Source organism: Elephantulus edwardii, unplaced genomic scaffold (assembly GCF_000299155.1).
Source record: "Elephantulus edwardii isolate Elephantulus edwardi_28Jun2011 unplaced genomic scaffold, EleEdw1.0 scaffold00026, whole genome shotgun sequence".
NCBI lineage: Eukaryota > Metazoa > Chordata > Mammalia > Macroscelidea > Macroscelididae > Elephantulus > Elephantulus edwardii.
Genome location: NW_006399776.1, coordinates 15088266 through 15093530, shown reverse-complemented (window position 1 = coordinate 15093530; position 5265 = coordinate 15088266). Strand labels below are relative to the sequence as shown.

General features: G+C 38.9%; 1 pseudogene; it reads left to right on the top strand.

Annotated features, from left to right (window-relative positions):
* The window catches only part of LOC102845644, a 15505-nt pseudogene extending 11191 nt beyond the window's left edge, over window positions 1–4314 (top strand).
* The last annotated feature ends 951 nt before the right edge of the window (window positions 4315–5265 follow it).

Sequence of the window (5265 nt, the reverse complement as noted above, 5' to 3'; positions counted from 1 at the left end):
TAACATCAGCTACAATATCCCTAGTACCAAGACTCCTTCTAAACCCAGCCTGGACTTTTGGCAGTTCTCTGCTGATGTGCTGTTCCAGTCATTTTGGATAATCTTCAGCAGAATCTTGCTTGCACGTGAAATTAATGATATTTTTCTATAGTTTCCACACTCTGTTGGGTCACCCTTCTTTGGGATGGGAACAAATATAGACCTCTTCCTCCCATAACTCATCTAGTCTTCACTCATTAGTGTTTAAGCCCTCACACCTGTTCGTGAGGTGGTTTTGAAATTCATGTGGAATAAACTCAAGGTCAAATTTTGGTTCCTGTTGATTTGATTTAATCTTCTTTTTCTTCAGCTTGAACTTGCATATGAGTAGTTGTCTTTTCTGTAATCAGCTCCTAGCCTACAGATAATCAAATTTAGGACTAAAACCATGAACTAATAAGAACTAGAGGAAGTTTGTTAGATTCTGAATCCATCAAATCTGGTCTTCAAAGAGGACTGAAGCTAAACTGTGACTGAAGACGGGGAGGCTGTGACTAGGAGCATTTTGGTTTAAGTGACTAAGGGCTTGGAGGAGTGGAAGATATAGTTGTTTATTCAGTTGTGCTTTGACAAAAACAATGAATGAACCTATAAATTTCTTATTTAAACAGGTAGGCTGAGACATTCAAAATTTTGGTCAAGATGTAATGTCCAGAATAAATATTTAGGTTAAAGAATTGGATGTGAAAGATACAGAAATGAAGTGTGCATATAAGGAATGACCTAGAAATTATCTTAAGAAGGTTCATATGTGCCTTTTAGAATCTAACTTGTCTGCTATGTTGAGAGGGAACTGACAGAGCAAGTAAATATATGGGCTGAAGTGTGAATCCAAATTGACTCCAAATTAGCATCAGAGGAGCAAAGAAACAAAGGAGACAGAGTGAGGAGATAGTTCCAGGAACAATTTTCCAAGACTCAGCACCAATGGATAATTTATGCAACCAGTTTAATAGCTATCAATCAAAAACTGGACTGTTGGGTTAGTTTGTTTTGCTTTTCTTAAATCTCATTTATTTGCCTGGAGACAAGCGCACAAGGCCATCTGAGACTTGGCCTGCATCCACTCATTCAGCCACATTCCCTTCCTTTCACACTGTAGACCTAAATTCTGCTTCCTGGATGCCTTTGAACTATTACATTACTATTTATTCTATCTGAAGTTCCTAATAATTTTAATTACCTTTATTTGAAAGACTCAGCTCAGGAGTTACTTTCTTGGTAAAATCTTCAATCACACTTACTTGTGTGTGTTCACACACATAGACACACATTGTTGTTGTGGACCATTGAGCCACCTGCACCTCATTGCAACCTTATCTACAACAGCTCTGAACTCTGCTCTATCTTGAACCTGTCTCACTGATTCCAATACACCTACCCCCATTACCCCAGTTACTCTATCAATCCATCTCATCCTGGGTTTTCCTCTTTTGCACTGCCACTCCATCCTTCTAAACATGATGTCCTTATCCAAGAACTGGTCCCTTTTGGCCATGTGTTCAAAGTACGTGAAATGAAGCTTCAAAATCCTTGTCTCCAGGGAACAGCCTGGTTTCATCCTCTCTATCTTCTGTTTGTTCTCCTGTCAGTTCATGGTATTTTCAACAATCTTCTCCATCACCACAACTCAAAGGTATTGATCTTTCTTCTATCATCCTTAGTTATTTTTCACTTCTTGGATGCATAAAAAGTAATGGCAAAGACCATGGCCTGGATCAGGTGCACCTTAGTCTCCAGACTGACACCGTTGCTCTTCAGTACTATAGAGAAGTCACTGACAGCTGATTTTCCCAATGTGATTAATCTTTTGATTTCCTGGCTGCTGATGTGAGGAGTGTTGATTGTGTAACCAAGCAAGCTGAAGTTATCAACAATCTCAATCACTTTTCCATCTATCATGAAGCTGCTAATTGGCACAGTGGCGAGAATTGAACTTATCGAATGGGAAAATGACAACCTCTTCAGGAAATGGTACTGGCAAAACTGGAAGAAACCTGGAACAAGATCCACACCATACACAAGTCTCACACCATACACAAAAATCAACTCAAGGTGAATCAGAGACCTGGGAGTAAAGCCCAAAACTAAGAAGTTTGTAATAGATAAACTGGGATCAAGCTTAGACAGTCTGATCTATGGTATGAAGACACTGCCAAATACAGCCAGAAATGCACAATCCAGAGAGGATAAAAATTGATGAATAGGACCTTCTAATGAGTCAATCCCTATATGTATCAAAAACATTTTCAAACAGAGTGAAAAGAAAACCTACTAACTGGGGAAAAAACATCTGACAACACTGTTTCAGGCAAGGTCTCATATCAAAAGTTAACAGAATCCTTCAGGACCTCCCTAAGAAAAAGACTGACAACCCAATTACAAAATGGGCAAAAGATATGGATAAAATTTTCACAGAAGAAGATTTTTGGGTGACCAAGAGATACAAGAAGAAATGTTCAAAATCACTGGCAATAAGAGACATACAAATCAAAACCACAATGAGATACCATCTCATCCCAGTAGCAGTTGCAAAGATTAACAGAACAGCAAGTAATAAATGTTGGAGAGGATGCGGAAATGTAGGAACTTATTCACTGTTGGTGAGACTGTAAAATAGTACAACCACAATGGAAGGCAGTTTGGCATTTCTTTAAAAGCGGAACATAGAAATTCCATATGACCCACTCCTTGGGATAAACCCTGAGAAATTAGGAACTGAGGTCCAAACCAGAGACTTGTGCACTAATGTTCATAGCAGCACTATTCACCATCACAAGAACATGGAAACAATTAAACGGATTGAAAAATTATGATACAGTCACGCAATGGAATACTATGCAGTATGTAGGAATAATAATTTTGAAAATCATTACCTAACTTGGGAGGCACTGGAGAGCATTGTGCTGAGTGAAATAATTCAGTTCCACAAGGATAAAGACCATTATTGTAGAAATAAATAGTAAAATGTGTACAAGGATCTCAGGGGAGGAGGGGGGGGATAAGAATGGACAAGGGGTGTGTGTGTGTGTGTGTGTGTGTGTGTGTGTGCGCGTGTGTGTGTGTGTAAAGGAAATGAGAAAGATCCAGTGTGAAAAACAATGTATTTTAACTTTACAAGTAAACCAGATAAAATACACATTTTATTTTAAAAAAAGAAAGTCTGAGGAAGTGGTGGTTTCTGGTGTAGAGATAGCCATGCTCGCACCGCTGCCTCTGTTCCCCCACTGTTTAAGAGCATACAGCATCATCTGAGGATAGTGCAGGAGCATGACAAGAGGGACCCTGTGGTGGCCTATTGTCGTTTATATGCAATGCAAACTGGAATGAAGATTGATAGTAAAACTCCTGAATGTTGTAAATGTTTATCAAAACTAATGGAGCAGTTAGAGGCTCTTAAGAAACAGTTGGGTGATAATGAGGCTATAAATTATTAGAAACATTAAGTTATAAATTAAGATAACTTATATTAAAATATAAATTAAGAAATAGGTGTGTCCATTTGGAGAATTATGCTTTGAAAATGTTTTTTTATGCAGATAATAAAGATTGTGCTGGGCGATTTCACAAAAACATGATCAAGTCCTTTTATACTGCAAGTTTTTTCTATTATTATAATTTTTTTTTATGTGTGTACCATCTAACTGGTACCAGAGGAGATTGTCTTTCATTCTCTAGTAGAATATCTGGTGGATTTGAACTGTACACCTCTGAAATTGCAGCTTCTTGCCACTGGGCCACCAGAGCTCCCGCAAGTCTTTTAATAGATGTCATAACAGTATTTGGAGAACTCACTGATAAAAATGTGAAACACAGAAAGTATGGATGATGGAAGGCAACATATATCCATAATTGTTTAAAGAATGGTGAGACTCCACAAGTCAGACCTGTTGGAATTGAAGAAGATAATGATGCTGAAGCAACCTCTCTGCCTTCCCCACCACCTCAGCCATCATCCTCCACTTATGACCCAAGCAGCATGCCCCCATTAGTTATACTAGGATTCAGATTCCTCCCAGGCATGTGCACCACCTAATACATAAGAGGTGCCTCACAGCACAGGTGTAACAAAGAATAATATGCAGCCTACGTTCCACAGACTTTTCCTGCCATTGATCCTGCACTTTTCAATGCATCCTTCTAACACCAGAGGACTTTGCTAGGGCTCAGAAGTACTGCAAATACGCTGGCAGTGCTTTGTAGTATGAAAATATAAGCACCTCTGTGTAGACTTTACAGAAGGCTCTCAAGTTACTGACTACAGGCCGAGAATAAAGAATGAAGCCTTTGTACAGCAGATTTGTGTCTGTGAGGCCTAAAGAACTAACAGTCTAGTGCTCTGTCTTCAGCCTCTCAGGAGCACAGATTTAAGGAAGACTTCAGTTCCATTGAACATGACACTGAAATCTGTGTCTTTGTGTCAGATTCCTGTCCAAGCCTGATCAGCAGCCTCAGCCAGTTGTCATTGTCTGTTTAGTGAATCCAGTAACTTCTGGGCATATAGTACTGATGTTAGCATAACCCTCAGAATACTCATTGAATCTTACTTCAAACAATGAAAACACACATTCATAAAATGTATATTAAAAATAAACTTTGTGCAGCAGGAGTGGCATTCACTTCCAAAATAGCTTTCCTCCGGAAACTTTATGAAACGACAAAAGTTATATAAGTGTTCAGGTCTACGACTCAACAGCAATTAACAACAACAACAACAACAACAATGAGAGAGAGAGATCTGTTGGCCCAGTGGATAGAAAGTTATGCCACCAAGCTAACGGTGGGGGATTTTAATCTGAAGCCTTCAGGCCTGGTTTTAATTTTTTTTGGTCAAACATTCTAAGTGGTATAGAACTGGTCTGTCCATTTGCTGTACAGAGGTAACTCATGGTTGCTGTGATGCTAAACACTGTGACACTGATGTGTCAAATGTGATAATGTTTACCCATGGTGGACAGTGTTTGGTGGAGCTTCTCAACTAAAACAATCTTGGAAGCAGGAGTGGCATCCACTTCTGAAATAGCTTGCCTCCAGAAACTCTATGAATGTGGAGAAATGAGAAAAGTTATACAACTGTTCAGGTCTTTTGTTCATAGGGTCACTATGAGTCGTCTATGACTCAATGGAACTTAACAACAAAAACAAGAGAGATTATGCTTTTGATTCTTTTTAAGTAATGTTAGAGCAAACACTGCATTCTTGCTTTGCTGTAAGATTCTAAATTTA